We start from the raw sequence: 11,958 nt of genomic DNA, 5'->3' as shown, positions 1-11,958 counted from the left end.
CTGCGATTCCATCCCCCTCACCCTCCCTTTTGCTTTTAATTAAAACACTGTCACCACATGAATTTTAATTACAATCACTTTGGTGGACCCCGAATGCGGTTATTTTTTTTCATTCCCCTCCCCTCTGCAACAATCTCTGCCTCCACATTATCTCCACCCCGTCATTCCCCCTTGCATTATATATGAACCCCCACCACCCCCGACCGCATATCATCCCCCAAAGAGAGGGCGAGAGAGAGAGAATAATGGCCAGGGATGCAACTGCCCCCTCCACCCCCAGTCCGTTTAGCGTGCAATGGGGGCGAGGAAAGGGGTGAGAGCCGAGGAAACACGGAATGTGATCTTCACTTTTTCCCTCCCTCTCTCGTAATTTGCACCTCAAGAACAGATCCTTAAGGGTACGCATCACTCAGCTCGAATGGTGTTTATTGGTGTCACACAACTTGCCTGAAACTTATGCCATCATATTGAAATTGTCAGGGCATAAAATAAAGTACTTCGTTGTCAACGTATGCCTCGAAATTATAACTTTACCACTGATATTTTCTAAGTTTATATCATGTATATTAAACGCCAAAACATCATGGTTCTTTTCACTAAATGAAGTGAAAATGAAAAAAACCGAAGTTAATCATTATATCCTATACCTATGTAACTAATATGGCTTTGGATAATGCATATTCTTTCTCTTAGTATAGGTGCTTTTCAATATAGAGTTGCATATCTGTTTAGGTGTGTGTGAATTAGCGTATGAGTCTAATGATCGTAGGCTTATGATTCAGGGCATGAAGAAGATGGACTACTCGCCCATCGAAACGTCGGCCGAGATGGAGTTGGAGAACCTGACCCGGTGGAAATCCCGTGTAACCTTCCTCAAGCGTATGAGTATGTTGGTAATTATATGCCAAATGGTGTGCACATTTATATGAAGAGATATATGCAGTGTACAAAAATGTCAGATATACTCCACCGCAACAATGACAAATATGCCAGAGCCTCGAAGAAGCTACGAGCAAGTAGGATTCGTGCAGCGTGTTTTGGGAAGATTTTCGCATGGAAAAGTAAAAAAGAGGTGCTATTCCGCACTTTGAATACAAAGCGAGCATTAAGGGGTCCTGCGTTGAGAGACCTCATCCGTGAACCTAATAAAACAAAGGAAAGCGGCGCCATTCGTCAAAAACTGCTACGTGCATACAGAAAGTGTAACAAAGATATTATACGAATTCAATCGTGTCAGACGAAACATGATGGAACTCCTTCATGATGAATCAAGAAAGGAAAGAAAATGACAGTTTCCACAATTTAATACATGCTGCGACCGGTTTCGAATCATCATCATTAGTCAACAATCCTAAGATTGGTTTGACGCAGCTCTCCATTTCTCTCTCCTATCCGCTAATCTCTTCATAGCTACATATTTATTCTCTTTTACATCCTTTATAACCTGCCCTATATAACTCATTCGGGGCCGTCCCTTGCCCTTTTTCCCTTCCACTAGTCCTTCAACGATAGTCTTCATCAGACCATCGTGCCTCAAAATGAGTCCAACTAAGTAGTCCCTTCTTCTGCATAAGGTTTTCAGGAGGTTTCTCTTTTCTTCCCCTCTCCTTAGCACTAACTGGTTACTCACACGGTCAATCCATTTTATCTTCAACATTCTTCGGTACCACCACATTTCGAATGCTTCCACTCTTGACTTCTCTGCTGCTGTCAACGTCCAAGCCTCGCTTCCATAGAGAAACATACTCCATATGTAGCATCTGATGAATTGTTTCCTTACTTCTATGCTGGTATTTTCAGCTATAAGAAGATTCTTCTTGTTGTAGAAAGCCCTCTTCGCCTGCGCTATTCTACTGTGTATTTCTTTCTTGATCCGTCCATCGCTTGTAATTCGGCTTCCCAGGTAAGAAAACTCGTTCACCTCTTCAAGCTTATGCTTTCCTAGGTTGATGTTTGTTTTAGCCTCCTCTCTTTTGCTACAAACTAATATCTTAGTATTCTTTTTGTTGATTTTCAGCTGCTGTTTCGAATACACTGTATAATCATCAGCCACTTTTGATAGAATTGTTTCCACATATATAGTAGTCAAGAGGGAGGAGGAGAGTTAGGGGAATGGTTGACAGCGTCATGGATTGGGTGATAGAGTGAGGAGGATTGGGTATTTTTCAATATGTAAGTTATTTTGTTCATTCAAAAAATTATAAATCTGGTATGAATATTTCATTAGCACAAAAATATTGTTAGTGTAATTATGTTTCAAAAATCTTTTTCTCCTCGTACCAGCGTACTTGGTAATTTTAGTTAGGTTGCATAGCCGAAATATTCTAAAGTGAGTATGGTAGCCTAGTCGGTCGCCCAGTAGCTACCCAATCCTCCTTAACCTCCCCACCCTACCACCCAATCCATGACGCTGTCAACCATTCCCCTAACTCCCCTCCTCCCTCTTGACTACTATTTATGTGGAAACAATTCTATCAAAAGTGCCTGATGATTATACCATGTATTCGAAATCGGTCGCAGTATTTATTAAATTGTGGAACCTGCCATTGTCGATATTATACGAATTGGGCTGGGAGCCACTAGCCATACGGAGGCTGCTCTCAAGGCTTTGATTGCTTGAGCAATTGATAATATGTATCTTTCAGATCGACTAATAGAGCATCAAATTGGAACCCTACTATACTCTCAGGTCCGACAATAAACAATAATTAAGAGAGATTTTTTGGAAAACTGAAAGGTATAGGAATTGGTTTGCCAGAGAATAACGAAGTAGTTTTATGAGTGCTCGGTAGGACCTTGTCCAGGCACCCAAGAATAGCCGCATCATTTCCAGACTCATCCCTAGCCTTTTGTCATTTTTTACATAGAGATAATCCCATTAGCTCCTTCCCGTTCAGGAAAGCTTCCTTTCATCATCAATGATCAACAATCCTAGGATTGGTTTGACGCAGCTCTCCACTCAGTTCTCCTATTAGCTTATCTTTTCACACCTACGTATTTCTTCTCTCTCACATCCTTCTTTACTTGTTCCATATATTTCATTCGAGGTCTTCCTTTTCCGTTCTTGCCTTCCACTTGTCCCTCGACGATTGTCTTCATCAGGCCATCATGTCTCAAGATGTGGCCTATAAGGTTGTCCCGTCTTCTCGTTAAGGTTTTCATGAGGCTTCTCTTCTCTCCTACTCTTCTTAGGACTTCCTCGTTACTAACTCGGTCGATCCATTTGATCTTCATTATTCTTCTGTGGCACCACATTTCGAAGGCCTCTATCCTTGCTTTCTCCGCTGCGGTCATTGCCCATGCCTCACTTCCGTATACTCCAAATGTAGGTTCTTATAAATTATTTCTTTACTTCCATATTTAAGTTTCCCTCTGTAAGCAGGTCTCTCTTCTGTAAACGCAATATTCTTCCAATGTCTTAACTAATGCATCCGATTTCCTCTAACGTGCTGCCCATATAGTATATGACGTCATGAATCTATAATTCATTGAGATAACCCATTCCTGATCTCTAAATGGTTCAATCCGATCGTAGGTTTAGGTAAGTGAGGGTAGTACTCCTTCAGGCTAACCTTCAGGACAGTGAGTATCACCAATTTAAGGTAGAAGGCCCTTTCCCTGGGCCTCCTCGCCCATCAAAAATGTTTGTGCAGGGGTGACAAAAGGTTCCTCCCAGGAATCGAACCCGGTGCCAGTGACTGAATGGTCCACCGACTAATATACCATACTCACTTTAGACTATTTCGGCTATGCAACCTAACTAAAATTACCAAGTACGCTGGTACGAGGAGAAAAATATTTTTTGAAAAATAATTACGCCAACAATATTTTTGGGCTAATGAAATATTCATACGAGATTTATAATTTTATGTATGAATGTAATAGCTTAAATACTGAGAAATGATTTTACGAATTATTTTTAAACAACAGGATATGTTACTAGATGACTAATTTTCTAAACACTTTAAACAGAGAGCCAGCGTTTTGCCCGCTACAAGTCACAATTTTCGCCTTGAGCCACAAAAAGTATTAATCAAAATTATGAACTCATGGTTTTATGATCTTTTTTGGTACGTCATCACCTCTTCTTCCTCCTGAAATTCTTCGTTTCCTATTGATAACATTTCCATTCGCATTCGATTAATACTTCGCTTTCATTGAATGAATTTTAGCATTACTACGGGTGAAGCTGTGTTTTTTCTACACAATACGTTATGTTGCATTTTATCGGCATAATTGTGAACAGATTCGAGACGCCTTGTTACCATGTCAATCGTGGTCACATTCATTCGTACGATCGTAAGAGAAAATCGCAGTGAGCATGAAAGCCCGAACAGTTGTAATACGATGTGCAGAACGATGGCTCATTTCGGTGATACAATGCCGTGGTATTGGAGTTGGAAGTTATTTGAGAAATACAAAATTTTGCCGAATTATGTAATTGAGAGAAAGAGCCATTGCAAAATCTTTTTTTCTGTACATTCTATAGATTAAATACAGCAATAATACAGCAGGGTTACTGACGCAATTGTGAAATAAGCTAGTTTCCGCTGAAGCACCTTAGAGTTCATCAGTTGGGCGCTTGAAGGCAGCACAATTATAATTCTAGCGTGAAATCGTACATGATTTCTGCGATCGCGCTGACGATAATAGCCGGAACAAGGCATTAGGTTTGACGCAAAGGTTGAACCGTTGCGACTTCAATGAGTACCAAGCAAAGCTTCCTCGCTTAATGAGGTGGAGGGTGCAGAGGAGTAGCGATAGAGGTAGCGCTCCGTTGGATCACGGGACATCTTCCGCGAAGCAAACATTCCACTGTACAATGTACAGTGTACATGGACCAGGGAAGATTAAAGGGTATATTCAGATACGTGAGCTCACCACAGGCTAAAGGAGTTTGAATATCGCACATTCAGGGTTCTTCGTCCGATATTTTCTGGACCACCTCGCTAATATTTTGTTGGTAAGTCTTTAAGCTTCAATAGGCATTTGATTCCAAGATTATTTTAACATTAATTAAGCGTTCATTCCTCGGATAGTTCGAATTACCAGTAATTACGTAAAGGGCACCTCAATTACTACCGGTAAAAGGGCACCTCATCTCATAACACAAGAGGACCTACGTGATCTAGTACAAGATTTAGACTTACCAAAGGGTAAAGCACAACTTCTTGGCTCGCATTTATAGAGGTGGAATCTTTTGCCCGATAGTGTGAATGTTTCTCATTACAGTGGCAGACAGTCGATCCTCCCTAAATTTTTTTCAACAGATGATGAAAATGATGATCTGATTTACTGCACTGGTATTAAAGGACTGATGAGGGAATTAGCAATAACGAATGATCCAGACTAATGGAGGCTTTTCATCGACTTGTCAAAGACCAGTTTAAGGGTTGTTTTACTGAACAACGGCCACGATTTATCTTCGGTTCCTATTGGATACGCCACTATTTTAAAGGAAACCTATAATCCAGATTTTTGTGGCAGTTCTTTATACCACCTCCTATACCCCTTTGTATACCGCCCTCATCTATACCCCCTCCCATACCACCCTCTCCCGCTTATATTTTGTTATATTAATCCTTTACAAAATGGGGGGGGGGGGGTGAACAGTGTATTCATCCCTTAAAAACTCTTTCATTAGCTACTATATTATATGCAGTAAAAAGCGAAGAAAAATGGTTATTTCAATGTTTTAAATTTTTTTTTTTTAATTTTCACCACCTAAATCTTTTCAACCCCAGTCAAGTTTGTCTCTCTCGTCACCCTGATAGCCATAAAACGTCAATTTTTTCAATCAGAAGCAGATAACATCATTAAGAGTCCCTTGAAAAGAGATAAGTTTAGATACGGAGTTGTTTTCCCTAATTTAGGGGTTGCTCGGAAAAATGGAGGGTGATAGAAAAAAACGGAGGTCATTATCGAATTCAGTGACCAAAAATTAGCCAGAAACACCCTACATTATAGCCGGGCATTTTTTGAACTTTTTTTGCAGAACAGTGTAATTTATAAAAGTAAATACAATGCTTTAAATTGATTTTTAATGAAGTCACCAAATCCTCGACATGCTATCATTCTCCATCTCCAATTGAAAATATCGTGCGTCTGATATTACAATTCACTTATAGGAAAATATTTTGTCAATATGATAAATAAGACTATATTTTGACTATTAAACTGCTTAAGCTCTTGATACGTTGAATTTCATTCCACGGGTGAATGGGAACGGCGTACAACAGGTAGACAACGCAAAAATTGAACCGTTGAAAAATTGAATTCACGACACGTAAAAATACAGCCTAAATTAAAGAGACGAAGTGTGTTAAATAATGGCGATGTGCTAAGTTGGTTGTGTAGAGCATATCTGTGCGAAGCGGCAGTTCCATTGTAAAGGGGAGATGAGACAACGTTGTTACGAGGAACTGATGGGGCACCGACTTAAAAAGTAGAAGAGGAAGTGGGGATGAGAGCGCGATTTCGTCGCTCCGCGGGGTTGAAATCATCCTAACCGAGGCCCAATCACTCGGAGATTCAACCTGATGGCTGGTCGGTTAAGAAAAGTGATGGCATCGCTCATTCCAGTCCATACCACGGAAGTGAGGTATTCGCACATTCAGGGTTAGTTTCTACCCCTGGGCCACCTCGACCTTCAAGGACTTCCGCTTGCGGATGTCCGGGAACTTCCCCCTGGATCCCAATCCGTGAACTTTCGAAAAAAATATATCCATTGTGCCAACGCACCACTGCTGGAGAAGGAAGACATACATTTTCATGATCTTTTTATTTGATCACCAATTCCTCTCCCCTCTGTTGAGCTCTACTAGTTGATACTACTATTTGTATTTTACACAGTTCTTTTATTTCACGTAAAACATTTAAGTTATTTGATGAGTAAAACTGCAGATTTCAACATCTGAATAAGCTGCCTCACTATCACAAATAAAAGAAGTACGTGTACATCTACATACTACATCGCAAGGTGACGCTTTAGGCGTGTGGCTGGGGGTGTTAGGACACCAACCTAAAACAACTACAAAGCTAATGGGCATACGAAGCTCCGAGTAGCGTTTATTTAAGTTCATTATTGTTCAGGGGAAATAAAAATTCCCATACCTATTCGTTCGGCAAAATGTCTCTCTTAATTTATGGTTTCTGTTGAACTAGTTAGTGGAAACCTAATACGATGTTCTCCTTGTCGCTCTTAAAGGCATCTGTATCTCATCGCTCTACCACTCTAAGCCTAGCGCATGGCCTCCACGTTCAAAATAGCTCTTAGCGTAATGTTTGACATAGAGGTAGGTCCGTTGTGCATTCACCAAGTGCAAAGGCCGTTTTACACGGTACACGGAATTGCGCAAGCTGACGTACGTGCGAAGGCGCAGTCAAAATTGGGTCGTGTAAAGCGTTGAATTGCTAGAACACATGCGAGAATGCATGGATGCGAGGCGGCAAGATAGCCCCTGTTCTAATTTCGTTCATGCATTCGCGCAATTCCTCGCCATTTTAGAAATTAATGCAGCTCCAACCTGCGCAATTCCGTGCCCCGTGTAAAACGTCTTTAAAACAGCCTATTGCTTACGTGGAGTGTGTATAAGAGCCGAAACGGTGATAGTGGTAAGTTGGTTCGCAGGACATCTCCGCGCGAAACACGCGAAAAGGGAGGTGAGACAACATTGTTAGGCGGGCGCACCCTCTTCTTAAAAAGCAGAAACGGGTGAGGGGCTGAGAGGAGGATTTCATTGCCCCCGGGGAATGGGGTTGAAAAGGGGTTGGAGCACGGGAAAGGGGTGGGAATTCGAGGAAGGGTTGGGCGTTTTGCGAAGACAAAGGCCATGCCGCGCGAATCCGAGGGGATGGCACACATAGGCACACTCTCTCTCTCTCGGGCAATGGGAAAGGAAGGAAGGATGCTTTTGTGGTGTGTAGGGGGCTCGTGCGTGTTGACGCTTTGGGGGCTTTGGCGGGGGGGACCCTTTCAAGCGAAGGAAGAGACGTAAGGAGGAGGAGGAGGTGGTCCTCAAGGAATGGGCGAGTGGTATGCGCGACGCGGTAGGAATCTTGACGACTTTGAATTAATTCTCCGCCACCTGAGGAGGAAGGCAAGGATAACGCCCCGGGATTAATTTTTCCTCCCCTTCCTCACGCTATAAGGAGTCGTGCGCAAACTGTGTTACCAACTTAAGGAGAGGGTCGCCTAAAAACCTACAATGGATAATGAGCACTGAACTTGATGCGGTGGTGAGACGCGATTGCCTACATTTGCGGGAGAATCTACCCTTTCGGCCATCATGCGATGGGCCGTAGCGCACAGTTATAATGCTCGGCATTTAAAATCCAGCTCCTTTAATTCATGCATTTTTTTAAACATCTTTTATATTATTTCTACTGTATAGATACATTTTTCTCAACTTATACGCAACCAAACTCTACAAATAAGGTACCAAAATGCACAGAATTTATCAGAGAACATGCGACGGCATACCTTACTTCCTAAATATTGCTATTGCTTCCTAAAATTGGTTTTTAAATAATTTAAAAGAAACCAAAAACCGGTAAATATTCCTGATGTAAACGGCGCACAAACTGATACATTTGTTCATTTGCAACAATATCTCGCATTATTTAAATAACTTTTATCAAAATGCGGCTGATTCCACATTCAAGTCTCCTATTGATACGTAAGTATGAGTCATCTTGCGCGTTTAACGGAGGATAGTGTAATGACTTCCAATGTTGTGTTTAAAGAGGCCCTCTGACCTCAATTTGTACATGAATATTCCAATTAAATTTGTACATAAGACCCTGCCTTTTTTTCTACATTTTAAAATTAGAAACAGGCCCATCCCTCTGTGGACCTGCATTGAAAAGAGCGGGGGAAGCCCCCTGGGAGCGGGCGCCTCACGCTCGTTTGTTTTTATTACCTACTGAGAGCTCGGCTGTGGTTGAGCTGACCAATAACTGAGATCACTATAGAAGTTTAATCACATCATACAGAATTTTTCTTGAATTTGAATCTTTACATAAAGAATCATGGTGACTTTATTTAATGCAGTTTTCATAAATTTAGCAATAGAAGAAAATTATCTGTTCATCAATGAAAATTTTTCAAATGAAAGTACAATAACAACTACATCAGTTTAAATTGAAATAATAATACTAGCTATAAAATGTATATAAGGGAAGTAAAATGGAACTTGCGTAAGAAATAATATACGTTATAAGTAAATTCATGTTTTGATCACATTACATGTTGATTGAGCTCTCACAAGAGGTAGGACATTAAAGGTACATACCTGTTCCACCAATATCCAACTCTTAAAACTGCCATAAATAGGCTATTTTCTCGCACTTGAGATAAAATTTCACCACTTGAGAAAAGTTAAAAGCTTAAGAGGTGCATTAATGTTGCAGGTACATACCTGATGGTCAACGAAGCGGGAAAACGGATTGAAGAAATCGCCGAAAACGCAGTTCGCGCATATAAGCACAAGGGAAGAGCTTCCCTATGAGAAGTGGAGGAAGATGATTTTCTGAGAGAAATTAAGCAGATGACACGAAGAGAGAACGGGTTGAGCGAACCGTCGTTAAAGCATGCTTTATGTTACAAGGATTAATACTCTGCTCCACTTTTTTTTCTTACTTCTAGTATACAGTCCTGGTTAAAAGCGACCTCTGCAGCCATAAAGCAGGAATTATTTCATTATGTAATTCTCACATAGTTAAATACCATTAGTTATTTGATCATTATCGAGCAAGAAATAACCGAAGGATGTGAAGTAACTACTGTCTGGGTTCACAACCTAGTCACTCGTGTTTCAAACAATTTGCAGTTTTTAAGGTCTTGAAAAAATTAATTTATTCAGGCAATCTCTGTCAATTATCCTCGGACTGCGTTTTGGTGGGGTTCGCCCGTTTCGTGTGTCACTCGAGGCGTTCTCAGTTGCTTCCTCCGATGAAGTGCCCATCTTTTGTGACTCAAGAAATCCCATCGAAGGGACGGGGTTAATGAATTCCATTGTGCACAGGAGGCTTAGGGGATTGGCAGGCATTAGGGGGTTGGGACTTGGAATTCAGCAAACAGACTCAGGTCAGAGTCAACATCAAGATTAGATTGGGAAAGGGGAGGAGGAAGTGAGAGTATTCTTAAAATGGTTTTGTAGGCAAGGAATCGTATAGTGTTGGTGGCATACATTGTTAACACATTGTAAAATTAATCTATAATGAGTAATTATCTCCACTGAATGTATTACTTCACGACGCGTTTCGTAGTTACAACAACATTTTCCAATGCAACGTTATCGTTCTAACAAAGACACGCGACGTGTGAAAATAGATTTAGCGACAGTATAGAAATCCTACATTTACCTGATTTATATAACTTCCACTGCATCGAGCCACATGCCCCACAAGATATTTTTAGTGTAACATTCAAATACTAACATTTTAACTTTATCTCTAGGAGGGGCTTCATTATTATTAAATCAATGGAAGCATATAACCAATAATACTGTACCTCATACCTGGCCTGTTTCCAGGTGACACGAGAATGTTAGTGATGGCATGGTTACACGCTGAGAACTCAACTTTAGGCAATTATTGTTCCATCCGCAAATTTTAAAGACTTTGCAATAAATAACCCATAGTATTGAATATCATTTTCGATATATACGATACGAAAAAACACTCTTTGGTAATAATTGTCACGATATTTCATAATATTGGAGAATATATTTACGAAAAGGAACACAAGTAAATTTTAATTTCGAAAGAATTCAAAAATTTTACGACCGAACACGATACCCTGGACTCTTATCAGGTTATATTTTTAGATCATAATATTGCTTTCATGAAACACCTAGAATGAAGTGTGTATACGCTTTCTTTAGAAATCAAACGCTAAGGGTATAACTATATAGCTCGTCTAGAATTTATTTATTTTTTCAACCTTTTATCTAACATTTTTAGGGCTGCGCAAACGGAAGATATTCTTTCGTAAATTTTTCGACCATTAGAATTGAAATCAGCAGTTTTTGAAAGTCAAAGAAACACACAGCTCGAAAAATCGATTATTCTACTCACCCTAGCATCCACCTCTGACAATTGAGTAATTCCATGAAAGGGTGAATGATTTGAATTGGGATTGACAGTCCTTGGTTGAGTGGGGCATGTAAATCGACAAGGAGTCTCCGGACACAGTCAACAACGGCATTAGACTGGGGAAGAGAGGTGTGAGGAGGAAGATTCGATAGAAGCACACTGAAAGAGCAATTGTGCAAACGTATAATGAGGAAAATACTCCATCAGCATGGCTAATCATTCGATGCGCAGAATTATTCAGCTGGGGACACCTCGTATCAACCATGTTTTGTGTTGAAGTTAATAGTAATTGTTTTAACGAAATGTTAATTTAAACCAACAAGGGAAAGTGTTGAAGTTCATAAATAACCTAAGGGTTGTAAAGGGTAAAAAGTTGTTGACAAGTTACCAGTGCAGTTGAATAAATAAGTTAAAAGGGACAACAACATCAAGTGTAATTCAGAAGAATAATTGAGTCATATTAGGTTATTAATGCAACTCAATTATTCTTTTTAATTATACACGATATTGTTGTCACTTTTAACTTATTTATTCAACTGCACTGGTAACTTGTCAACAACTTTTTACCCTTGACAACCCTTTACTTATCTATAGGCAAGGAAACGCATAGTGTTGGGGGCATACATTGTTAACACATTGTAAAATTTAACTATAATTGGTGCTTTCCATTCATCCACACACGTCGACACGAGTCGACTTGCGTCGCGGTTTTCGTGTTCCATTCTATGTGTGTCGCCGACTGCTGTGACACAAGTCAACAAACGATTACGCGCAGGCATTAGAGAGTTATAAAGAGTTTCTGTGAGTCGACACTAGTCGACGCGTGAGTCGCATGAATGGAAAGCACCCAATGAGTAATAT

Source organism: Ischnura elegans, chromosome 6 (genome assembly GCF_921293095.1).
Source record: "Ischnura elegans chromosome 6, ioIscEleg1.1, whole genome shotgun sequence".
Taxonomy (NCBI): Eukaryota; Metazoa; Arthropoda; class Insecta; order Odonata; family Coenagrionidae; genus Ischnura; species Ischnura elegans.
The sequence above is the reverse complement of the archived record's forward strand: the minus strand, read 5'-3'. Positions refer to the sequence as shown.